This window comes from Prinia subflava, chromosome 14, assembly GCF_021018805.1.
Source record: "Prinia subflava isolate CZ2003 ecotype Zambia chromosome 14, Cam_Psub_1.2, whole genome shotgun sequence".
NCBI classification, from domain to species: Eukaryota; Metazoa; Chordata; class Aves; order Passeriformes; family Cisticolidae; genus Prinia; species Prinia subflava.
The window spans coordinates 7,766,011-7,793,015 of record NC_086260.1 but is presented as its reverse complement, the minus strand read 5'-3'; the positions used below and the strand labels follow the sequence as shown (position 1 = coordinate 7,793,015).

Sequence of the window (27,005 nt, the reverse complement as noted above, 5' to 3'; positions counted from 1 at the left end):
AAAATTGCAAAAGCAGCCAAAAAATCGGCGGCAAACATCTTTGGCAGTTTCACCTGTGTGACATGATGCAAATAATGCACCTGAAAAGGTGTCAATGGATGAATGAACATATTTGTCTGATCCCCTACAACAACACCAGACTCCAGGTCAGAGCACCCCAATGCCTGATCAAGCTCAGGACTTCTGAAAGCCAAACAAAAATGTTCCAGGGATAAAATGTCTGATATCTCTCTTATTCTGGTTCTTGTTGCTCTAACAGCCCAATAATTAATTTCTAACAAAAGACGAGTGTCTTTGGTGAGCAACACTAACCAAATCTGGAAAAAAGGAACTCTGCAGGAATCCCACAAGAACTTCAGATTTAGAGGAATAGTGAGACAGGGATAAGAGCTTGTCCAACATGCTTCTTTTCAAACTGGATAGGAAGACTCTTGAAAAACCTTCAGCTCTCACATCTGCTTTTTGCCATGTTTCCAGATAATTGAAATTCCATCTTACTGAAATATTTAAGCAGCTCCAAAAGCATTCATTTGGAAATACAGAATATGCACTAATGTGACTCTGTTCTACAATGCAACATGTGAACACAAGGACTGAATAATTGTACCAGAATTGTTCAGTTTCTCTGAAACTTTAGGGAGGAGAGAGGGGGAATTTAGAGAAGGGAAAGAAAATCAGTAGGAAAAAGAGAAGCTGATAGAGATGGCTGGGTTGGCTGGCAGGGGACTGCAAATACTGACACCATTGCACTGAGCAAATGAACTTTCATAACTTTACTACCTTTATTGTGAAGATTTGAAGGTAACAGTTGTAGGATACTGCAGAACTCTTCACCTATAACTAAACATTTCACAAGACATTTAATGTTAGGGACTGATGTTTACTCTTCTACTGCAATAAAGCAAAAACCTTCTAAAGTTAAAATAAAGTTTCTGTAATATGGTATTGTTAACTCTACAAAGCAAAAAGAAATATATTCACATACTACAGCCAAAGAGACAGTTTCAACATATTCTTCAAAATCAGTTTAAATATAAAGACTATATTATAAAATAGTTTCGTCTAATAAACCTATCCTGCAAAAGGTAATTAATTGTTCTTAAAATTAAGATCAAAATACAACTTGTAGTTTCAATAATGCAATTTTTCAGTTTTTCGTCAAATCACTTGTCTTTATGTCCTTTTTAAAGTTTTTATTCTAATTAAAATTATCTTTAGCAGTAATGACACTAAACTGCAATGATCATGTTTTGGTCCTGACAAAACATTTAGATTATGCATACAAAACATCACATAAAAGAACATAATTAAAGTTTTTGTTTCTAATAAATTAAAATTAGAAAACAATGATTTTTTTTTCTTGCCACTCCATCTTATGCTGATGATTGGATGGACCTAAATTACTTGAGTTTTTTTCAGCCTTGGAAAATCCTCAATTGCCACAGCAGTAAGCTTAGCAAGACCTTAAGAGAATGTCTTTTCCACAAATTATACAACAAATATTATTGTTCAAACACTTTCCTTAGATTTGTAATGAATTATTATCAGCACTTCCCTGAAAAAAAGTCCAATGAAACCTTGTAGCAATTTAAATTATACCAAAACCATTGTTCGCCACTTAGTTGTTCATGCTACCTGCTGTCATTTTCAGCATTTAGCCTCAAAACACAGCACGATGGTGTTACATTTCTTCTGTCAAAAGGAGACAACACCGCAGCTTTAGGAGTCAGGAGCCTCCTTCCCTCCACCTCACCATACATAACTTGTACTTTATGATGCATCTGTGCAAATTCCCAAATCGAATTTATCCCCTTGTTCACAGATTCAAGACTAATGCTCTTTTATGGTAGACATTTCAAGAACCAGACAAACTATTGATTTATGGTAATTATCCATTGACTACTTCTATAACATCATCTGCAGAAAAGAACTTATTAAATGATTCAACTGATGAAATCAACAAATGCAAGAGGCAGCATTTTGAAGCGGAGACTTGACTTCACTGACTGTGTTCAAGCACAACTGTTAAGGGAGTATTTACCTATATCATACATCATCCATATCAATGATCACAAACTCTGCATGACTGCTTCTTTCATATAAATATCTACTTTCGGTTCCACATCTTAAAAAATTTCTATTTGAAAATCATAGAAGCAGAGTTTTAGCAGGAAGGGACCTTTGAAAGTCATCTACTCCAAATGGCCTGCAGTGAGTAGAAATATCCTCTGTCTACTAAATCAGGTTGCTCAGAGCCCCATCCAACCTGGCCCAGAATGTTCCCAGAGATGGAACATCTACACCTCCGGGAAATCTGTGCCAGTGTTTTACCACCATCATCATAAAAAATGTCTTCCTTAAACCCAGTCTGAACCCACCCCCCCACAGTCTAAACCGTTACCCCTTGTCCTATCACAACAGGTCCCGTGAAACAGTTCATGCTTTCTCCCTTATGAGCCCCTTTTAAGTACTGAAAGGCCACAAGGAACATCTCCCTGGAGCCATTTCCTCTCCAGGCTGAACCACCACAGCTCTCTCAGCCTTTGATCACAGGACAGATATTCCACCCCTCTGATAATTTCTGTGGCCCTCCTCTGTACCCACTCCAGCAGGTGTTTTTTAACACTGGCAGACATTTACTTGGAAATCTTATGCATAAGGGTAGGATAGCGAGGTGGGAGAAGAGTTGTTGGTTGTTTTAAATGACATAGGACTCACTATTTTATTACTATTACAGTATTGCCCTCCAGAACATACATCCTCAGAGGCAGCCATATGTGTTCCCAGCTTTGGCAATTGATACAAGATCCCCTTTCAAACCACAATTCATATTACACTTAAACACACAGATTAGATGACATCCAACCCAAACCATGCAGCTTCCAACAGTCAAATTGCTTTCTGTCCTAAATAACCTTTGGGTATTTTTGTCTTTGCATCAGAGAAAAAAATGCAATAACTGGGAAATCATTTTGCTTGAGAAATTCTCATAACACTGAAGTAATTGCTGCTCTGAAAAGCTGCAATGACAGTTTGAAAGAACTACCATGAGGAGTGTCATTCTGCAGAGGTGTGTAGCTCCAGACTTGATACCTTTTACTTCTGTGCATTAGGGTCACTTCCATTCAGGTAGAATTACAGTCACTTCTATTTCAGGTGGACTTCAAGAAGATTAAACCCTATTGACAACCAACCTGCTTTTCATCTGAATTTGCACTATAATCCTCATTCTTCATAGGAAAAAAAAAGGAATCTGTTATCCTCTATACACTGAGGATCAGGCACAAATCATGAATAGTTCTCAAAATTAGATAATTTCTATTCACTGCTCCTTTAAATATTCCTACACAAAATGTTAAATAGAGGTAGAAACCAGATTAACAGAGGTGAGTTCACCTAGAGAGACTCTGTGTTAATGAAGAGCTAATACCATAAATCTGGTGCACATGGAAGTGTGAACAAAATGTCAAGCTCAAGAGAATAACTTCTCCTTCCTACAGGTGGATTGCACAGGTGCAAACATGCACAGCAGCTTTCTAAAATCCATGGCATTTTCAAAAACCTTTATGCAGTAAACTACTCTGCTCCTTGGGTATGTTTTACAAGACAAACTGAAATATCAGAGGTATAAAAACACATAGAAGTCTCTCCAAGTTCAAAGAAAACAGCTTTTACACTGCAGTTCTTCACAAACCAAAAAAGCTACATTACAAATCATTGTGTAAGCAAAACCAGCTCCCCAGGCTTTAGATAATATCAAAATCTATTAATGCAAGGGTCTTAATATTATTCCATGCACACAAATTTGTTTTTATTTAGGGGCAAAATAAACAGCTGAGGGCATTATGAGCAGAAAAGAACAGTCTTCTCTAAAGCAAGTTCATTTTGTCTGGGTTTTGATAGCACCAGATGTTTTCTAATGCTGTACAAACAGAAGTTGTTGAAATTTATTGCTGTGGAAATCAGATACCTTTCTAGAATACTTATTAATATGCAAAGACAAGATTCAACCTGTATCTAAACATCAAATTAGAGTCAAACTTCTATGGGAAAATTGAAATATGTCAATTAGATTGAATTCCAGCATTAAATTGGAGCTGAACACAGAAAAAATACTGCTACTCTAAGACATTTTATTAAGAAACAAAAAAGAGGCAGAATAAAAATCTGTATTTCACAGTAAATGCCTAGATTTACTATTGGAATTTAATACTGAAGAGAAGTTAACTCAAAGTTTTACTGATTAAGACTGTCCTATAAAACTGACTTAAGACCTGTGACTTCCAAGCAGACAAAGAAAATCTAGAGCTAGACAGGAGATGATCTGTCCCAGTGAAAGGCTTATCAAGCATTCATTTGTTTTCTTACAGCCTGAAGTATGAGAGGTGAACACAAGACCAGAGTGAAGCCTTGTCTTCCTTGTCTAAGCAATTATTTCATTTCCGTCCCTTGGGAAAGCTTCTGCAGGGATCAATTCCCTGAAAGATACCTGATTGGCAAAAACAACTACAACTACTTACAACTATCCCTGCACTCCAAAAAAAGTACTCAGGAAAACAACAACAACAACCAAACCAGCAAACCCACCCTCTTACAAGTTATAATTTCACCATTTCTTTTGAGATAATAGGTATCACATTGTACCTTCAAAGGTATTAGACTGGGTGTGTGTGTGTGTATAACAAATTCCTCTCTAGATCAGAGGCCCAAACACTCACCAATTAAGAGTCCAAAATGTTTTCTGCACTGTGCTGAAGCAGCTGCTACTTAGGCTAGCTTGCACATAATGGGTAAGGACATGGCTGAGATACATTTATTTTTTAGCCAACCCTCTAAAAGTTGCAACTCTGATGAGGAAATTTAAATTTTGTTAAGTCAAATAAACACTCAGAGGCCAGGTCACATAATAGCATGTGGGTACAATTATCATGTCCTTTCTACCATGGGAAGTTCCAATGTAAGCCTGGGAAATCAGAGCCAGCAAAGTTTGTGTCAATGTACTGAAACACAAAAAGGTCACCTTTAGTGAATTAAATTAAATGCACAATGAATCAGGCAGCAAAGCTGCACAGCCACTACCACTTGTTTAACTGTCCATTGTATGTAACAGTTAAAGGGGAGGGGAATCTACACACTCAGTAGCTCAGCAGAGTCTGTTCTATTCACCCTCCAAATGAAAACCTTTGTGACCTTCCATTCCTTGTGACATCTACGGAATTTCAGAATTTTGGACTAGATTAACTGAATGTGTACTTTTTACTAACTCTACCAATATACAACTCCTGGAAATACTACAATAATTCCATTACCTGACACCATTAGACAGGTTCCCATGTTGAAATCCTCTAAAAGGTTTTCAGACTTACCACCAAAACGCTTGAGCCTTATCCAGCAGCATTTCTAATTTTTGCACATATATGATCTAGGCATCGCTACATCCTGAACTACAGCTTTCCAAAGGAACAGCCAACACAGGACAAAACAAAACTCTTCTGCATCACCATAAATAAGACTCCTTATTCTGTTGCTAAAAGCCTTCTTGTTTTAAATCTCTTCACCAATTAATAAAAACATTATAGTTCTTCTCTAACTTTAATAACTTCTACACTGAAAAATAAATAAGTTATTTTACAGTGTCAACAAGCAAAGCAGATCTTTATTTTGTTTTAAAAAGAAAGCAGCTGGGAAGGCATCTTTTGAAGCGCAGCAGCACAGGCTGGTGGGCAGGGACATGACTGGAATTGTACCCTTCCAGTCAGCACAAACAACTGCCTACTTCAGTCCCCACTTTTTTATGATTCATCCAGGTTAATTTTGATTTGAACCTATTTGTCTTCTGAGGACACTGAATACATTCCCACACAACTGTAGGAGTCACTCTGTCTCAAGGAAATGTAGTACTTCCTGGAATCCTTGACATGCCAAGAAATCAGAGTTACTCCTATTGCTCCTTGCTGACAGCTCTTATTATCAGTTCTGCCATTAACTTGGACTGAAATCCAGTTCTGGCCAGCTCCTTGACAAGACATTTAAGACAACCAAATACTTACAAAAACTCTTCTCATACTTTTTCTATTTGGGAAGTTGAATTCTTGTTGCTGCTTTATATTTTGTTGTTTTAATTTTTCTACTGGAGAGCTAAACAAAATATTCCTCAGAATTTTAATGCAGAGATTAGAGTGGCATGGACATTTTGCATAAAGAGTCCATATCCACCAAAACTGTATTACATTGCTTTTTTTAGAGGTACACTGAACATCAGCCTAGCTAAGAAATCTGCTGACACAATAAAAGCTTTTACTATATTTCTGTACAAATGCACTAAGAAAAGTGCCTTTCACTTGCGGTTTTCAAGACCTTGAAGACTCTTCAGCACAGCATAGTGCACTTTCATGAATGAATCCCCTACAGCCATCAATGAGTTCTGGAACTCTAGGAATGTCCCAGTCCTACCATGACATGTGGCTGCTCATGTTCCAGACCAGGCTGTTACCCTGTTTGGAGAAGATAACATAAGTGGAGATAAAGGAACCAAGTTATCATCATCTGTCTCTCAGATGGAAGCAAAGAATGAAAGGTAACATTTTTCTAAATAATTTTACATTGTAAGTCAGTAGGAATAATTATGACAATCCTCAAAATACTGGTCAAAAGAAAAATTATTTTACCACTGTCAGGAATGAAGTCAGGAAGGAGCAAGAGTCAGGAACTGAATTCATATTTGCTGAACTTAAACCAATTGCTTTCACCCCAATCTTTCTTTTTATTCTTCAGCACTACTGTGATATTTGCAGCTCCAGGACTAAATTAAAGACTAGAAATAATCTTCATTTTCAAATAAGTGTCTGTCACATTCAATTAGAGTAAGGTATTCCAAAATCCAGGTTAGACTTAACCAAAGAAGAAATTTCCGTGCATTTGATTTAAAACCTTTCAGGAAAAATTCTATCAGAATTGTTACTGAGGGGAGAGGAATGAACCACCACCCCAAGAACCTTCCATTAACAGTACTGCTAATAGGCAAGACATCCTTTCCTTTATTTCTTCTAACAAACCATATATATATATGTATATATAAAATGTGTGTGTGTGTATATATATAAAATAAGAACACTTTCTCCTCCCTAACTATTTGCAAATAATGGAATGAAAGGAGAATCAAAACAGACAATCTGAGCTGCAATGAAAGAAAACTGAGGGACTGGTGGATAAAAAGTTTTTTAATTTTGGGGGCTTGGGGCACAGTGATATGAAAATAAGCAGCAAGCAAAAAACATAACTGAAATTTCCTCCAGGGAGAAGAGCTGCATAAATCTGTCCAAAAGAGTGAGGGGCTGCTTGACTGCAGAGAGAAAACGGTACACAAGAGGATTCAGAGGTAAAGTGACACACAGAATGCTTCCACCTGGCAGAGATATTGACTGATATCCACAGTGTAACTACACAGACTAACGTGGGGAAAAAATACAGCAGCTAGCAACAGGCAGGGAGTTTAAAAGTGCTTTAAATATGAAAGACAGAATCTGGCAAGACAAAGACTAGGATTGATCAAGTACACAGGCCCTAAAATTGCTCAGGGAGATTGTCACAATATGGCAAAGGACTGTACAGTCTGAATTTGTATAATGGAGTCAGGACTCTCAACAAATGCTACTTGAAAGAAACAATTAGGGACTGGCATATGTCCCAAATCAATAAGTGTGGGTAACTCTAAAACAGAGTATAACGGTCACATCAGAGAATCTAAAATGCCAATAATTGAGTCCTGAACACAGCTGGTTTAGATGGAATGCAGCTTTAGAAATTCTACACACCAAATGCACTAGCACACATTTTAACCTATTATCACATCTTCAATAAACTTCACGCACAAGGATGCTCTTCTGTCTTTGAGGAAAAACCCAATCTGCTTCATCTTGGTACAGACTGAGCTGCCAAAGGCTGCTCAGGGATGGCTGGGCTGGTGCTCAACAATTGTACTGAGCATCTTCAGTTTCTCTTCAGTTTTACTCCTCACTCTCTCCTCTTCATCACAATTATTACTACTATTATTACTGTCGCTGTTATTATCATCACTATTATTATACATTGTCTGTTTATATTATTAAACCACTCTTAACCCAGGAGTTTTATATTTTGTCTCCAATTGATTCTCCTCCCCACTGTGGGGAAGAAAGTGGGGGAGTAAGCAAGAGGCTATGTGGTACTGAGTCACCAGCTGGGGTTAAATCATGACACATGTTGAGAAAGAAAAATGTTATTTTCAACCCTCATTTTAAACAGCTTAACCTAAATTGTACTATAAAAAAGTCACATTTAAGTATGAGCTTGTTGAAGGCTAAGAACTCTCCTGTGGATGGGAAAAAGTTTTAATATAAACTGATGCCCATTACATCAAAAGTATTCTGTCCCTCAATGCAAAGCACATCATCCATCATCACTTAAGTGGTAAGTAAAATGTCTATAAATCACAAAAACATTTTTAAAATCCACAGAAAAATTCTAGAAAAAAAAACCATAGTGAAATTTATCTCTATTTTATATTTCCTCCTCTCCCAATTTGCTAATAAATGTATTTTTTGAAGCCTCTGGAAAATACCCCACTCTTGCATAGGATCCTTCCCGGGGCAGCCTGTCCCAGTAGAGGTCACTGCTGTGAGGGTGCTGAGGAGCTGGAACAGGCTGCTCAGAGGAGCTGTGGATGCCCTGACCCTGGAAGGTTGGATGGGGCACTCAGTGACCAGGTCCACTGAGAGGTGCCCCTGCCCACGGCAGGGGTGTTGGAACAAGAGGATTTTTTGAGGTCCTTTGCAATGCAAACCATTCTGAGATGGTATTTTCTAGACCTCATCACATAAAGAGACATTCTTTAGCATAGCCACAAAGGAGAAGGCCATGTGTCACCTTTTCCCAGGGTGATCAAAGTCCTCCAGGGCACTGTCACACTGGGTGAGATTTCTAACAGTGAAAAGTTCTCAAGTAACACTGAATAAATCATTAATTCATTCAACTTATTTCTCCTCCACCAGTGCTTTTAAGTTGTCCAAGGGCTACTTGGAGGTTTAATGACTATTTTTTTTAATTTAAACCTCTTGAGCACCAATGGTTGCTAAGGCAACACGGATTTATCAATATGCCACCTCAATATATTCACAAGCAACTCTTTTTGCCCAATTTTGTGCGATTACAGGCAAGTCCCCTTGAAGAGAGCTGGAAGCAATCAAACAACCAGAAGCAATCAAGGCCCAGAGTGATAAGTACAAAATGGAGCTAAAAAGCTTGTTCCCTCAAACTGGTCACCCTGCCCAAATGGGAAGGGCTGCAACACTTTCCACTCTGAAGCTGTGAAAGAGATCAGAAAAGGATGGTTCAGTCATCACTGTCAGCAGCAGCACATTTCTATTGCAAGTAAGGAAATAAAAAGGTTTAAGCCAAAGGGAAATATTCAAACATTTATGTGAATATTTCATCTTATAAAGCACTTTCATTCTCTGCACTTCACTTAAGCTGTACTTAATAAAAAAAAGAAAAACCCCTGTACTCTTTATTTAATTCATACATCTGTAAATTACTGTTCTAAAACACCTATTACCATATATTAAAAGACACTGAGACAACTGAATTAGGCCTCCATATCAAGGTTAAAAGGAACATGAACCACAACCAGGAACTGAATTCCATTTTCAATGGCCCAGTTTTGCTTCCAAAGTTTTTTAAATCAAATTGTCTTTAAGGATTCAATTGTATTTCACAGAATTAAGCAAAAGTCGTGGTAAGGTCAGGATGACAGAACAGCTTCCAGGAACCAGCTCTGTCTGCTGATCCTGTTCTTAAGAAATTGTGAACAGGAGATCACATCCCATTTGCAATAATCAAAATACTGTGTACTCTAAAGCAAACCTAATTGATTTTTTTTCCCAAAAAAGAGGAGCATTTCAAATCATTTCAGATTGTATCCCTTCCCAAAATTATATTTGGCACAAAGGTTTTTTCCTTTTTTCTTATATACCTTAGAAAAGAAAACAAACATCCAGACAAACTCTATTTCTTATTGTCATATTTGCTGCGCTTCTAGTGTAACTTTAATAAGCAATTTAAAGAAGGGAGACAAGCAGAAAGTAGAAGTTCATACAATTTATGAACATCACTGGCAACTTGTTCTTCATAATTTCTTTAAGCAGGGTTAAAGGAGCTAAATTGCTTGTGTAAATATGAAGTAAAACAAAACAGCAGCTTATTTGTGATCTGACACAGGATATTTGTAACAAATGAGAAACATTTACTATCCATGGATCATTAAACACACAAAAATAATTTACATTAACCAAATTGTACACTCCAAGGAACATTTTTAACATCTGCCAGTATAATTTCTTAAACCACACGCTATATAAGCCATTTGATTTTTGCTTTTTTTCTGCTCATTAAGGATCTTGCATCTGGTACCTCACATATGCCAGAGAGGTCAAGATCTCTAGCAAAATGAAACACATTACATATATACTTTAGTTGGTTTTTTTTCTTTCCAAATAAATTAGTTAATAATAGGTTTGAGTTGAATTTAATTTGCTTCAGTTTTAGGGGAAGGAGTGAGTGGCTGGGGGTGTGTGGAGTTATTTTCCACAAAGCAACTCCAGAACATCCAGCACTTTCTAGAAATTGCATTCAAATGGCAAGACTGATTGGTTGTAGAAAGTAAGGGCACATTTGGTTAAACTAAAGTTTCAGGAAAATATACAGTCTTACAAGTTCTCTACAGCCAAAATACCTACTATAATTGTAAACTGGAATACTAGATATATACTCTATTATAGTATAAATAAACTTAACAGATAAAAGGCCTCCCTATTCACAGATTTAGGTCATTTACAGTGATCTCAAATCTTTAATTTGTTTCATAGTTATTTGGGGTTTTTGTTTGATTAGAATGACTTCATAAAGCTTTGTTTGAGGGGTTGTTGCTGTTGGGTTTGGTTGCCATTGCTTTTTAAAGTATCCCTGCAGCTAAGTGCTAAAGAAGAAAGTCACAGAATACCAAACTCAGTTCAAGGTCTGGCAACAAAAAAGCTCCGTGCAGTTCAGCCTCAAGCCTCTCCAAACCCCCCGCAATGAGATTCTGAACAGAAACCAGCAAACGTTTTGGTGAGCTCTGATTACATCCATCAGATTATCTCACAAACACAATTCAGAGAAGAGTACATTAAAAACTACAAACAAAAAACTGAAAAACACAGCCTTGTTTATATCTACATAAACACTGGAAACTTTAAACCCTGCCTCTGTTGAAGACATTCATCTGCTACTGAAGATCCACTCCAGACCATTAACAAACATGGTACAAATCAAACACCCTGCAGGGCAATAGCAGGATCCAAAAGCTGCTGTGAAACGATTCATTCATGCAGACATTTGTACCAAGTTTGGCTTTTCAAGTCACTCAGATAGTTTTATTGAAAAAAAAACCAACAACAACGACAACAAATCCCCTAGAATAAAAACTCCAACCAAATACTACCCCGGAGTAATAGTACAACCAAGTTTTTCTACTTTTATACGACTATTTCTGTGAAACCAGAGAAGAAAAAGAATTAGCATAAGTGTAGGAAATGAACTTTACAAGTTACATGCTAAATGCAAATTTCCAAGTATATTGAGATTTTATTTTAGCAACAACAAAATCTAAAATGACTGTAGGAAGCATAGACTTATTCTGAGCAAATTTATCACAATATTTAAAGCGCCACATAAAATATTCTATTTGCACTCAGCTGCCAATTCTGCAAGCACTGTCACACTTGCTTTGGATAGCAAGCAGTTCCCCTGGGATGAGTCCATAAATGCTATCCTAGCAGCATCCCAGCAGGACCCTTCCCATCCTTATCCCTTGGCCCGTCACCACAGATTACTCTGCTCTCTCCACTGGCCTAACTACAAGATGAACTTTGAAGTCTGTTTGAACATCTATTTGAAAATATAAAGAAGGGAAAAGAAAACATCTCCCTTATGCTGGGTGCTATATATATATGTAAGATGGAATGAAGAAATAGAAATAATATCACATTTAAAGAAATAGAAAAAAATTTCAGAATCAGTAATGGCATGTTGTGCTTTGAAAAGACAAATTATCCCAGGGCCAAAATAGATTTCAATATGACTGTGCACTAATGAGTTCATTTACATATGTCTTAGGAAATTGCATGTATCACAACTTCAAGTAAAATCTAGTCCCAATAAAATTTAAAAAAAAAAAAAAAAAAAAAAAAAAAAAAAAAAAAAAAAAAATTTAAAAAAAATTCTTTTTTTTTTCTTTTCTCAAAATAAATAATTAGTATATTTTATCACCAGTAATTCATTCCTTGCACAAAGAAACAATAAAATTTAGAACAGAATTTTGAATCTTGTTTTTCAATCAAGTTATGACAGATTATAGCATTTCCTGCCAATCAAAAGAAAGGCTATTAACATCAGTTATTTGATTCAAAGTTTGGAGAATTTTCATCTTCACTTCAGACCAACAACTTCAGCAATCACTGAAAAGACACACTGCTATTTACTGCTGTTCTCCAGAGGAAAAACAAAAACCAAACCAGAAAAAAATCCACAATCCACCACATTCAGAACAAGTCTGAGCATCACATCCTCTGAACTGCCAGAACTCAAGTTCAAGTCACACATTCTGACCTTCTCAGGTATGCAAAATCTTATAGCATTCCTATTATGTGAATACATTAAGTTGGGACATGCTGCAAATCTGGGCAGATGTGACCTCAAACCCCACAGTTGATGAGCATTTTCTCTAACTAGAACAAAAATTATTTTACAAAACAAGTGTCAAATCATTATAAAATCTTATGAGCCTGGTCTTAAAAATCTCATTTTCCTTGTTTTACAAAAACCAAGCCTGGGACATTGAAGTATGAGAGTGACCTGTGTGTCTTTAGTCACACACAGCTCCCTTCACAGTCCCTGAGGGCAGCAGAGCCTGCGAGCTGTGCTGGAGGTGCTGAGGTCACTGCAGCAGCTTTTCCCCCTTCGGAATGAGAAGGGAGCCAAGGACAATTAGTAAACTCTCCCAGGCTAAGCATTGTGCCTAGAAAGAGGCAGAAATGTTCAGAGTCTTGATCAAAAGACATGACATGATAGATGAGAGTACCAAAACAGCCATATAGCAAATGGAACAATAATGATAAATGTAATTACTGACTTTTACCAAGACCCTGTAAGCACACAAGGTTGTTTGCCTTTCTCCTTTGAGACAGGGGTACAGAGAGGGAGAAACAGCAAGGAATAGGAGATCCTCATTAAGCATTCTCAAACTACAGGATGTGTGGGGATACACCCAGCTCTGTCAAAAAAAGAACCACAGCAAAAAAAAAAATCTACTTTGGTGCTAGCAAAAGCTAAATTTCTTTTATCTCCTTCCTTCAAAAAAACTGTCATTGTTTAGACAGCTTATCATAAGACTCATACAACTTCCCCTGCCATAATGAAATTATAGATTGGTTTACAAAAACAATAAGTGTAAAACCACAAAAGGTTTACCATTTTGCATTTAATGAAATGCTCCAGTCTTGCAAAGATTTATACATATACTCAACTTGATCCAGGTGAGGCGTTCCACTGTGAGGGCTGTTACGTTAAAGCAGCAACAGCAGGTATAAATCAACATTAATTTGAAGCACATAGTTGTTATAATAGTTAGAAAAGGTTTTCATTTGTGTTTAACATCACTTTTAGGCATGAAACACAATCTTATTAGCACAAAGTAACTCCCACGTTAAGCTACGTGTGCTGCCAAAGCACAGGAATAACACCTTTTATGTTCATTTTTACTTTCAAGTTTCTGTTGCTGATTCACAGTTCTTATACTCCAAGTATAAACATAAATAGGAGTCAGATGTTTCTCATCCCTGATTTTCATTATTTAGTTCTAAATCCATAGTTTTTTTGTCTTCAGCTCTCAGAGCACCACACTGAAGTATTCAATGGAAATGTGCAATAGAAAAGTGGAAAGCAGGGCTACGGTGAAAAAAAGGTTGAACACAGACACAAGAGACACAAAAAGAAAAACAAACCTTTTGCTACAACATCATTTTTCTCTTAAGTCAGCTAATAACATGCTCTGCCTCCTATATTATAGATTTCTGTACAACATAATGCTCAAAGCAAGTCAGTGAAAAGACATCTTCTAAACATCTTTGCTGTTCATAAATTACTATCGTCAACAGCTGTTTGATCAGGCACCTTCACCACTGTGGTCTTCCCTTAACTTGAACTAGGCTATTTTCCTTGTTATTCTTACAACAACAAAAGGAGGTCAGTTTTCCTCTAAAATTTTCACTTGTCAAGATGTGTTTTTAGTAGATTTTTTATGCTTTTTAAATCCTTCACAAAATCATTTCTGAGTCACTCAAAGAAATTTGAGTATTATTAAAACAAATCCATTTATTATATGCAAGACTTTTGAAGGGAAGAATTCTTATGCTCTTGACACGCCACAGGCACGTGTTAGAAATAAAATCAAATGAGTAAAGATAAAAACTTTCAGAGTCGGCATTAATCCACAGTCTCTTTTGATGCTCACTCCCTTGGCAGCAGGTATTAGCTTTCCCAAGCCCCAGTGCTCAGAGGAACTACGTTACTACTCTTACTGAGTCTTATTTACCAACCAAAAGGCTTTGACATGAGGGAAAATATGGAAAGGCTCAAAACCCTGTGAAAACCCTGAGGGCTGTAGCAAACATGGGGGAAAAGCAAACTCCCACACCCCTGCCTGGAACTGTAAGTCCATAAATCCCAGCAAACTGTGACTGAAGGTATTTAACCAACAAATACAAAGAAACATGAAATAAGTGACCAAGATCTACCAAAAATAATAAACCCCCTTTCATTTCCAACTTTGACAAGACATCCAAACATACACACACAAACGTGAAGTAAATATTCAACAGCATCTAAACTGACCTGGGATACAGTGTCATATTTCTGGGGCATAGACAACACCAACTCAATGTTCAAAATATTTGAAGACAATACTAAGAGAAAATATTGACTATAATAAACCTGATCCTGTTATTAGGCAATACACAACCAATGAATATCGTCCTACCCACAGAAGCACAGTTTTACCTGAATATCTATTCCCTCAACAGACTTTTTTGACAGTATCACACAAAATTTATTTCTGTTGAGGAATAAATCAGCAGAAGAAACTGGACCTCCATTCACAGAAAAGCTGGGTGCTCCTCTCAGCATGGCCATGTGCTCGGAACAATTTTCTGCCTGACTGGACAATGTTCTTTTACACTGAAGAGCATTAGCTGGATGCAATTTTGCAAGAGCAACTGAAATCATTAAGTCCCTTTGCCAAAGTATCCATATGTACAAAAAGTGACAAATTTATGCTTTCAACAATGCAGTTTAAGGCGAAGACTACAAACATTACAAAGTTAAATACTCTGGGGAAAGGTATAACTTTTATTCTGTTTCATACAGTACAAATATAATTAGACAAATCTTGACATATGCCTTTGGCTGGCACTCTGTTTTCCTTTGCAACACGTTCTTGAAGTTTAGGAATTGTTTGACTAGGAATTTAGTTTGTATTTATGTAGAGCTGCTTTTCATTGAGGTTCTTTGCCTCAAGGGTGCAATCACTTTGTGTTCAAGGAGTACTCTGACAAACACAGAAAGCTTTTACCTGCTATAAATTTACCATCCCCGTAACTGAACAATTCGGTCTGCTCTCCCAGACATGAGTGGCAGCAACACTAAACATTCCCTGGTCAATCCACTTCTGACTGAAGGCGTTTTCTGCACAGCACAAAGAGAAGGGAACTTGAAGGAAGCATGAAAAAGTAACCTATGAGATGCATTATTGAGAAATTTCAACTTTAACACCAGCCATATTACAGCTGTGCCTGCTTTGAGTCCCCAAGTAATTATATGTAATGAAGGACTAACGTGTTGGAGGAACATTAATTAAATCAAACTCTTTTTCCTGGTTGGCATGTTGCATTATTTATATTATATTGCACTTACAGGCCACAGTGTCCTTATGGAAATTAGATACAAGTGAAGAGACAGATTTTTACTGTCAGCACTAAGTAGACCACAACATTCAGAACATTCTTAGAAGTTTTTTCATTTCTTGGACAAAAAGTAAAGAAAGAAACTGAGGGAAACATCAGTTAGTGAGCTACAAATATATATATAGTGAGCCTTCAAACAAAATCAAGGAATGTGAAAGTAGGGAAAATGAGGAGGAAGTACTGAAAGACTCGTTGAACATCTTATTTCTATAAAAAAAATCCAAAATTCTGAATATATTAACTTAGATGCTACAAATTTATTGCATTTGAAGATGTAAAAAACCAGTTTTAATTTAGCATTTACCTATTCATTACTGCAGAACCTAGGAAGCAGCAATGCTCAAAGAAGAGATCCACAATTATATGCCTTATATAGATGTTGCATTACAGGAAATCAGCAATTATATGGAGACATTTATGGGGCATTTTGAAAAACTTTTATCCCCTAGAATACATGTTTAAATAAAAAAAAACTTGAAAGAAATAATTTTAAAATCAGGCATTTTGGTACATTAGGTCAAATGCTGTTAATTAGGTGATGAATTCCAGTCTTGCTCATTAAACAGAATTGCATTTAGCTGGGATTTACTAGATTAAATCTAAAGTCAAAAACAAAGATCAATCCATTTTGAAAAGCTTCCTACACTTTTATAATAAAATTAATACTTTCCTGATCAAAACAGATTTCAAATTTTCAAAGCATTTCACAAGCATTATGCTGATTTTGTAAATCCAGAAACTATATTAAAACCAGTTGAAATGACCTCTCAGAGGGTACATAAAGAATCAATAATGGGAGTGTGAAGAAGTTGCAGGTTTCTTAAGACCCAAGCATCATCACTTTTACAACCAGATTTGCATACTTGGGTAAAGGAGCAGGGGAAATGGGGCTATAAGTCAAGAAAAATAAAGCCCTCTCTCCTAAATTAATTTCTTTCCTACCAAGCCAGCAAAAACATAGAAAAGGATTCTCCCAGAAATAAAATTTGATATTTTAAAACTAGGGAGTTTCTCCAGCTGAATTTTTATGTTTCATTAATGAAAGTGAAAACACTTAACAGGAAACTATTTTTTATATTTTTCAAAATTAGAAGTGGTGGTTATACAATTTAAATAATTGGAATTAACTGGTCACATGCCTGATGGACTTCTGAAGTTATTTGAAAAATATCTTTTCCCCTCACTTTCCAAATTATGTTACTTCTGTTAAACCAGATTAAGTGAAATGATAATGTTTCTATTAAAAACTCAGACCAATAAGGAGCATTAGTTTTATTTGATCCCTTGACATAAACTAGCACAAATCTGCATATTAAATAGTCTTAATGCCAAGTCTGTGTTTCTATTTACCTGATTTAAAATTCTTTTAGATGAAATCCAGTTCAAACCCAACTCCATTCAGTTGGAATGCACAGAGGTAGAGTTAAAACTGATTTGGTCACTTCAACTGAATTTTGTGCATAGACAAAGCTTATTGTAACTTGATAATAAGCCAGACATCATTTTCAACCACAAATATTTTGGAAGCACAGCCTAATGGCTGAAGCATGAGATGGTAAATCCATTTTTAAATAGAAACCAATTTTCATCACAGACCAGTGAGTGACTCTGGGCAAGTTAATTAACCTCCCTGCAATCTGTGAAATTGGGATAATACCTGCCTTGCAGTGAGATTTATTTCATTAATGCTTATGAAATGCTGAGAGATCCTTAGATGGATATATTGTGGAAATGGAAACAAGCTCAGTATTTCAAACAATTCTTTGAAACATAATTCCTATTTGAAAGCCCATCTCCCTGTCAAGTAAAATGTCAGTTCATAAGTAGTGCTCAAGTGACTTTAGGTGCACTGAAAATACACACCACATCAAAAATCACAAGAAAAATAACAAAAAAAGGCCACATGTTTGGTCTCTTCTTTCAGCTCCATACAGAATGATCATGATGCAGTTACAGAACTCAGATTCTCATCACCAGCAGCCACAAACATTGCAATCAACTTTGCAGAGTTCATCAGAGTCTGCCAGTGCACCAGAATCCTCAACACAGAACCTACTTCTGACTGCAAGGCTGTAAACTTCACTTCCAGCATAACTCCAGTGCAAATATTGAAATATTTCACTATCTTTTTTATTATTTCACTCCCTGATTCTTTTCTACCTTCAAGAAAAGATTACAACAGGAAGGAGTTCATTGCAAAACCTACAAGGTCAGAGATGAAACCAGGGTGGATGAGGTAACGGGCATCTCAAAGGGTTACCAAAGTTATTCAGAATGAAGGGGGAATTTGAGAAGATGGAGCAACAGTTCTGAGCACCAACATCCTTTCCTCCAGCTATCATGGCTGGCAAATTCTTAGCTGAGCACACTGCTGTCTCGAAGGGTTTTATGTCACAAAAAGTTCTTCAACATATAAAATGTAAAAGCAGTTCCAAGCTGCCCTAGAACTTGAACACCCATACATCACTGCTTTCAGACAGCTTTCTCTCTTTAATTAAAACACGCTCTTTCACTTCTGAAGTCACCAATGCCTACACTTGTTTACAGCTTGGTTCATTTCTTTCATATTCCCAGTAAGAACAATTATTTTTCTCTCCTTTATTGTGTGACTACAAGCTGTTGCTGCATAACAGGTTCTATTTCAGTAACACTAGTGTTTCCCTGAGCCACAATTTCTAACATATTTAGGTCTGGAAAAAGTCTCCAAATCATGAGGTATGCCAGGTCCCCACACACCCTCAAACAGTTGCTAATACAGATATTGCATATGGATTATTCAGTCCATTTTTAAGGCTTCACATCCTTACAGAAGCCAATTTAATAGAAGAGATTTTCACATAAAGAAGAGTGCATTTAGAATGATTCGTTATTGAAATTAATTTTTTTTTATTAAAATGAAAATACTTTTGTTTAAGTTTTTCTTTTCAAAGGAGACTCCAGAGGAACTTCATAGTTTGATCTCTGTTAAAACTTTTTAATCTTATGATTACAATTCCGTCTATCAAAGGTTTCAACAGCAACAAAAGTAACACCCAGGGCAATCCTTTGTCATGTGAATATAAACTTATGCATTAGTTAAATATTACAATACCATGTAACAGCTACTGTTGGTGTGCTATAAATAATGCTCCTAAATTTATGAAAGCCTACAGAAAACAGGTAACAAAAGTAACTCAAACCAGATACAACATCTCTAAATGAAATAGGAATATCTACATTGACAAGGATGTTAAAATAACATTGTAACACCACTTTAAGGCCTTAGGTAGTGCTTCAGTTACTCTTCATCCTACAGTGGGCACTCTTTTTTCGTAATGCTTTTCAGTGTGACAGCCTGAGAACAAATAACTGAGGCCACAAAACCATTACAAAATTCTTTTAAGAGGTCACTAATGCTCAGCTGAAGAACTTTTATCCAGAAATGAAAGACATACAAATAATTGTTTGACTGTGTGCTAACATCTTCAAGCCCAATTATTAAGATCACCATAGAAAATTAATAAATAAAATATCTAAAATGGAGCTACTACATTACCCCAAAGTTAAGGAACATATTTTCAAAAAAGACATAGTAAACAGCAGCTCAGTTTGATAGACAAGCCTGGTAGATTTTTCCTTTTTCTTAGTACAGAAAAAGCTCATCTTAATTATATTTTCTATTTTAAATGCACTTGAATAGGGCTGTTATAGGAAAGAGCAGACAAAACTGCAGACAAATGGAATGGCTGCCAGAATGCTGGGACTTACATTTTAATTTCTCCCTTTAGCAGTACATACTTGGATAATGATTAGAATAGAAAAACAATGCTTCTCCATAAATTTGGAAAAGTTTATAGGAAATACCATTTTAACATGAAGTACAGGTAATCATACACTCATGTGTTCTGCCACAAGCATTTATGACTGAATATAGCTTCATAAAGCCTGAGAGGTTACATCATTCAGCTGAAAGTTGCAGCCTATGAAATGAAGTACAACCTATTTTGTTTGTGAAATTCTTGTACATGTTGTTCTTGCTAAAGAATTTTATGCTTTAGAGCTAATATTTCTAAGTAAGTATTTACATAACACATATTACCTACACTGATGACCACATTTTTCCCCAAGTATGGAAGCCAACAAAGAATTCCTATAACTTACACATTCAGTAGAAATTATCTTTGCTGTTTTCATTCCATAAGTACCAATTCATAGCCTTTCAGACTTCCCACACACTGAAAACAGCAATACAATGCTATGGCACAAGCAAAGTAATTACCACTCTCTAGGGCTTGATGACTCCTTTCTTGGCATACTGAAACAGTTTACAGAAAACTAATTTTCTTAGTGATTAAGGAACATTAATAAGGAACGTATTCTTTCATAAGTCAAGAGTTACTGAATACCTAAATATAGCAGTGATTGATTATATATGCATAATAATGATGTCTCAGCCAAAGACAATTGAACTGCAAAAATACATCATTAAGACTTGGGATTTTCTACTTCAACTCTCGTCCATTGGAAAACTGTTTCAAGCAAATTAAATACTTGGCCTCCTCTTTTTTTTTTTTTTCCCCCTCAGTATTATAACAAATCTAAAACTGTTTGTTCGAAAGCCAAATATTCTGGGGACTTTTACTCATAAAAAGTGAAGTTTTTCAACTCAAAGGTGTCAGCATTTAGCTGAAAGTCCAGCAGATAACATGAGCACAATGATAAGCAATCGGTAACAGATAAGCAAATCCTGTGAAGCACAGGTAGAGAGGTAAGGTATACAATAAACTGAAGGGAGTAAGGAAGACAAGATGTAAAGGTAAAAAGAATTTTCTGAAAACAGCACTGTTAAAGGAAACTATAACCTTACCTCGTTTCTTTGGGTATTTGTATTTCAGCTTTAGAAAGTTATTTCATCGAGTGCGCAGCATTGAACCGTGGCACTTTTTACACTTCTCCCTGAGCTCTGTTACAGCCCCAGCTGTCTCAAATCCAGAAAAAAGGCAAAATCCTTTGGGTTCAAACACATTTTTCCCATGACATTTTATATGAGTTAAGATTACAATTAAATAACAAATTAGGAGCAGCTAATGACTCCTTTTGATAACAATTAATGGAACTCTGATATAGGTCAGGACAATTGTGTTATCATAAAGCCAACTTATGGGTATCATAGTAACTCTTCAGTGAGCCAAAAAGTAATCTCATTTTCCTTAAAACAGTATTAAACATAACAGCATATTAAAACTTTAGATTCATAAATGTAATAACCTCTTTCACTGTACTCTACAATTTTCTTGTACACTAGACCATCATGTAAACCCCTCTCCATATAAAAAGTAAGATTCAAAATTCCAAAAGCTCTTATCACTAGTAAATGAAGTATATGTTTAGCTACAAAACATATTCCTCTGCTAGAACTACCTTGCTGAAGTAAGTGAAGACGTAACAAAAAAAGGGAATCTTGACATTTCATATTTTGTTGAATGCCATTGCTGCAGAGGCAATCACTGTCTCTTACATATAAATTAACATCCTACCATCTGTCAAGTGTTCAGATAATCACAGGGTTTAATGCACAATATGGTTATTAGAATGTGACCTGACAAAAAGAAAAAGAACACAACCTAATTTGGACTATGAAATCTATGATCTCACTGGCAAATGACAGTTTGACAAGCTGTTATTCTGCATTTTGGCTTCTCCAGTAAAAGCAATTTTACGCACACGTAATTCTATTAGTCATACAGTCAACTGCCTGTGGAAGATTGCTTCAAACTATAAAATTTGCTTGGTCATTCAGGATTTTGAACTTATGTAAATATTTGCACCATGAAGAGAAATTTAATGATCTGAATACACACGTACGTAAGAAAAAAAACACGTGTCTCTATGCAAAATAATCCTGTGATGCTATTGTTAACTGTAACCACAGACTTTCTTCAAGAAATCATGCAAAAAAGTCATTAAGCCCATTAATTACCTATTTACCAACTGGCACTGGCTGTTCCAGAGGTAGAGTGTACGGGACAACCCTGTTTCCCATCTGTTTCCCATGCACATGTGTCATCTGCTAACAAGCACCATTATTACTATCATTCACAATATTACCTACATAGTGTCATTATGGCTTATTCTACTCAAAATTCCTTGTTTTTGCCAAGGTAAACATTACTGACAGTTGTCTCTGCTCAAGACCACTAAAAAAATCCCATTACTAACACAACACTATGAGGCAAGCTTCATGTGGCCATGGCTCCCACATTTTTCGGTGACTCAACTGCATTGCTTATGCTCCAATAAAATATATTGCCAAAGGAAATACTCTAATGAGAACTTCAAAGTGTAAAATACATGCTTGGGAAAGGTGAAATTATGCCTTCAAAAAAAAACAAACAAACAAACCATTTTAAGAAAGGGACACAAGAAAAACAAAGCACACACAACAACAATAAAAGTTCAACACAGTTTTACCACCTGCAGAATTGAAGTTTCCATTTGATAAACTTTGTTAAGGTGTAGCTACACTACCCAAGGACCTACCTCGATAATAAAGCATCATGATCTTGCTTTCTTGCCAGGGGGCAAAAAATATCAGCTCTTGGTTTATGCAAGGCCTGTCAGCATTTCAAAGTATATCACTACTTACAGCTACACAAAACAGCTCTTATCAGCCTATCAGTCTGCTACACTGATTACCAGTTTCTTCCAAAAGGGAAATAAGAACAAACAAGGAGAAACCACAAGGAAGGAACATTTTGATTACTTTGTTCAGGTTCAATTTTACAGGTAGTAAAATATTTTCCCTATTAAATGCCAGAAGATATCAGTTGTATAAGATAAACATCAAAAAGTACATTTTCCAAAGTACCTAAGCCAATTATGTGAGCCCGATCCTTCTTTTGAAAGATCACACAATCTAATTATCACAGGTCACCAAACTCTCACTGTCTAATAATGCAGAGAGTGAAATTTATAAGACACGTGCTCAGCTGTGTCATCCAAGCCTGCTTTGTAAAACCTGTTCCTCTGTACTGATAAGGCTCTAAGACTCTTCCTGGGGAAGTTACTAAGATAGACGAATGGAAGAATAACCATGACACAATCTACTGATTCTCAGAATGTCTGTGTGTGGTAAGTAGAGGAAGTGCAGAGTAAAGCATCTTGTGTTAGTTGTGTTCTACAAATATTTACCCAGGGAGTAAATACAGAGTAACCACCAAGGAGTAAATTCAGTATCTCTTACTGTTCATTGAATTCATGAGATAAAAAAGTACTTACCTTATTCAAAGGCAAGTCTCTTCCCAAACTGGAACATAGATGCTTCAGTCAGTTGGATATATCTTTTTTTAACCCTTAAATTTAAGCATTTGGGACATTATTCCTTCATAACAATAACTGGTAGGTCTAAGCAACTTCAGGCTTAAACTGGAAAGCGACACACCTCAAATTCCAGATTACAAAAGTTAAAGAATTAGATAGAGTTGTACTAGCCCAGTTAAGTTAGTGTTGGACTCCTCAGGGCAGACTTACACTGAGGCTAGCACTGAAGTCAATCAGCTCTGCTGGCTGCTAATTGCTGGCTGTTCACATGACTGAAAGCAGGTGTACATGAGCACAGCTCCTGCATCACACCTGAAATCACACCTTTAATGCTGCACCTGACACTTCCAGCTGAGTGTTGTTGGTCAGCCTCAAATACACACACTGATGATAAACCTATGCAAAGGTTTGGTTTTAAAGATGTAGTTCATCATCTTTTAATATTTTTTTCCTCCTATAGAAAACAGTGTTTTCACAGGAGGTTGATCAGGCTTTTGTGATTTTAGGTCAATTTGCAAGTTCTTTGGCCTATATATTCATCAGGGCATTTATGTTATAGTTATTTATATTCATTCATCTCACCTGTCTTCTATTCTCATATGAGAATGAAATTGAATACATTAATATCAGAATAATAAAATAATATGAAACTCAATGTAAGTTTTCTTACTGAAACATTTAAAGTAATTTCTCACTAGGCCAAGGTCAGGAGAAAACAAAAATTAAAGTCAAATTAGCCCAATTAACCAAAATACAGGAGTAGCAGCTGACTTAAAGAAGTATATTACAACTACCAAAACAAGTGGCAATGAGAACACTCTTTTATATACTGTGTAAGGAAAATACTGTAGGTGAGGGGGAAACAAAAAAAACCTCTTTAAAAAAAGAGCTTTGGTAATCAAAGGAGCTTCATACTTCTCTCTCTCACAGAATATTCAGCAAATTACGTTTGCTTCTCTATAATAATTTCATCCCTAACAAGATCAGAGAAAATGATTTATTCCACCCCCAGTCTTCCTACATTTGTACGTCATCCTAGGGGACACTGACTTTCTGAACACTGAATTGCTTTTGGCCATCTGATATTATATTACTGCAGTCTTCTGCAGAAGGAGCCAGAAAAGAAAAAAAAGGGAGGGGGGGGAAATAATTACATTAATGCTGAGAATCAAAGTTTATTGACTTTCCCTTGAGCTATAATACCAAAAAGCTGATTACAGAAGTTGTCAACTTATTTAATGATACCACCAACTTCTCTCTGAACTCATCAAAATATCAACTGAAAAAATTCTCATAAGTTTTTCAAGTAGAATAATACATTATTAACTCTACTTCATCTTACTGAAGATAACTGTATCTTGCCTCTGCTCCTTCCACCTCTTTGTGTCTACCAAAACACTAAAAACATCATCATTGTAATTAAAAAACTCCAGGATGCTCTGAAATTTTGCATTCTCAAGCAAACCAACATCTCATTTTCACATTCCAAGTGCATCCTACTTATTCTAAAAAACCTAGAGAAAGCTTTGACTAGAATACAGCACTAATAAGAGTGAACACCTCATCCCCACCCCTGGCAGCTTGCTCTGAGAACTCAAGCTCAAAACATGGTATTCTGCAGTATGGACACTCTAGTGGACAGAGATTCCATAGATCATTGTGGGGTTTTAAGTTTTCACTCACACTGACCCCTCCCAAGAAAGAGCGCTGTCCATACCTGTATTTGTTCTAAAAATTCTCTTTAAGACTGTTAATGTTTCTTTCTCCTTTGGAGAGATTTCTCTACCAACACTTTTTCTCCTAGACTAGGAATGTCAACAGGAATGTCTTCCTTCCCTCACTTTTACAAAATGAGTTTATTGTACAATGTGCATAGGGAAATACTTAATGAGACAGCTGATAATGAGAAAAAATTACCAGAGCTGTCTTTTTTAGCTTTTCCATCAGGGTCAGCAGTGCAACAGAAGGTACCACTCTAGCAAAAAATTTGTCCTTATGTCACTTACAAAACAGCTTTTTCAAAACATACAGGGAAAAGTACAATACAACTATTGTCAAGTTTTCTGAACACTAGCAAAGCCAGGAACTATTTAATTAGTTCAAAGAAGCTGTAGCTTATCTCATTTTCTTTCAATACCAGTGTGAATAAGCTATGCAGTGTTTACAGTAAACCTCTTCTGAACAACATGCAATTAGAAGGCCCATAAAATATAGTGAACAACATATAGTTTAAAGGAAAGATGGGACTTCTTTAGAAGCAAACGCTCCTTCAGCAAGATCTCCCTTAGTCAATCTGTGTCTTTAATTCACATGAAAGAGTCAAATGAAGTTCGTTGGTTTCATTACCTGGTGATTGAACAAAGGTATTTATGCTGGAACACTGCTGCCAACACACGACACACCTGCACGCCGGTAACAATTTAACACGGTTTAGTCTCAGCAGGTAAAAGCCTTTCATGTTGCACTGAATAGGCCCTTTGATACCCATCCACAGTCAAACACTGCATATGAGATTGCTCTGCAACAGAAAACTGCTGTGAAAGTTTGGCTTGAACACAAGACTGTTCAAGAACACTGTTCAAACAGGGAATCATGACATGACAGATCAGAAGAAACAGCTCTCAATAAAAGGCAGACAGGGCATGCTGCTCACCCTGTGCAAGGTGATTTGTTCTGTAGCATTAGAAGGGACAACATCAGACAGAGCCAACAACCCACGCAACTGAATTTGTGTCAGTGCCTCCCATGACAAGAACAATCTCTTACATTTAGGCATCTGTCAGTCCTGTGAGGGGAAATTGAGACATAGCCAGGGAGCAGTACTCAGTAAATAGGACCAAACTTCTTACATTTCAAATGTGCAATCTCGTTGGCTCAAATTAGCTTTTTCCATTTAGGAAAAGAATGAAAAAAAAATCAGTTTCTAAGTTAGAAGAGGGAAAAAAATGAATTCCAATACTCTCCAATTAAATTAAAATTCTGTATTCCTCACCAAATCTTTATTCTTATAATAAGTCCTTAAACATAAGAAACAGGCAAGTCCTTTTCAGGACCTTTCAGCATTATCCAGGCTTGGAAGTCAGCAAAGATTTTCCTGGAAGAAATTCAGTTTGCAAAACTATTTAAACAATGACAGCAGCAGTGATTGGCATTATTATAGCTTTAACTAGAGGAATGTACTGAAACAAATGTTTATGAAGTATTGACTTAAACAGCATAAAACATAAAAGGTTCAGATCACTGCTGTCCTATTCAACATCTCATTTTCATGATAACAAGAATAAGCAGGTTTACCCACCTGCAGGTTAACAGACTTGCCTATTATTTTAAATGTTTTGTGAATTATAGGACTTATGCTGACAGAGTACTGACACTGGAAAAACAATCAGTTGGCTACTGCAGGTTCTCTGTTCTAACCATCAGTACCAACACCTGAAAGGCCAAAAAGACCACAACATTTCATACCAAGAATGTGGCCTCACTCAGTGGCACTGAACCCAAGTTTGAGTTTCTGCACAGTGAAGCCACTCCTGGACAATCACTGCAAGCGCTCAGCTCAGCTCACCTGAGATGATTCTCAGGGCTGAGACAGCCACCAGACACGGTATTCCAGGA

At 36.4% G+C, this 27,005-nt stretch overlaps 1 protein-coding gene across 3 annotated transcripts in view; it reads right to left on the bottom strand.

The window, feature by feature from the left end:
* Window positions 1-27,005, bottom strand: part of FHIT (fragile histidine triad diadenosine triphosphatase) — a 565,069-nt gene that overhangs the window by 516,608 nt on the left and 21,456 nt on the right. Inside the window, exon 1 of one of the 3 annotated variants that reach the window (XM_063411704.1) lies at window positions 781-799. The exons of the other annotated variants lie outside the window; for them this stretch is intronic. The gene's annotated coding sequence lies outside the window, so the exon portion shown is untranslated. Of the gene's footprint in view, window positions 1-780; window positions 800-27,005 lie in introns of those variants that run through there. 3 annotated transcript variants of the gene reach the window in all.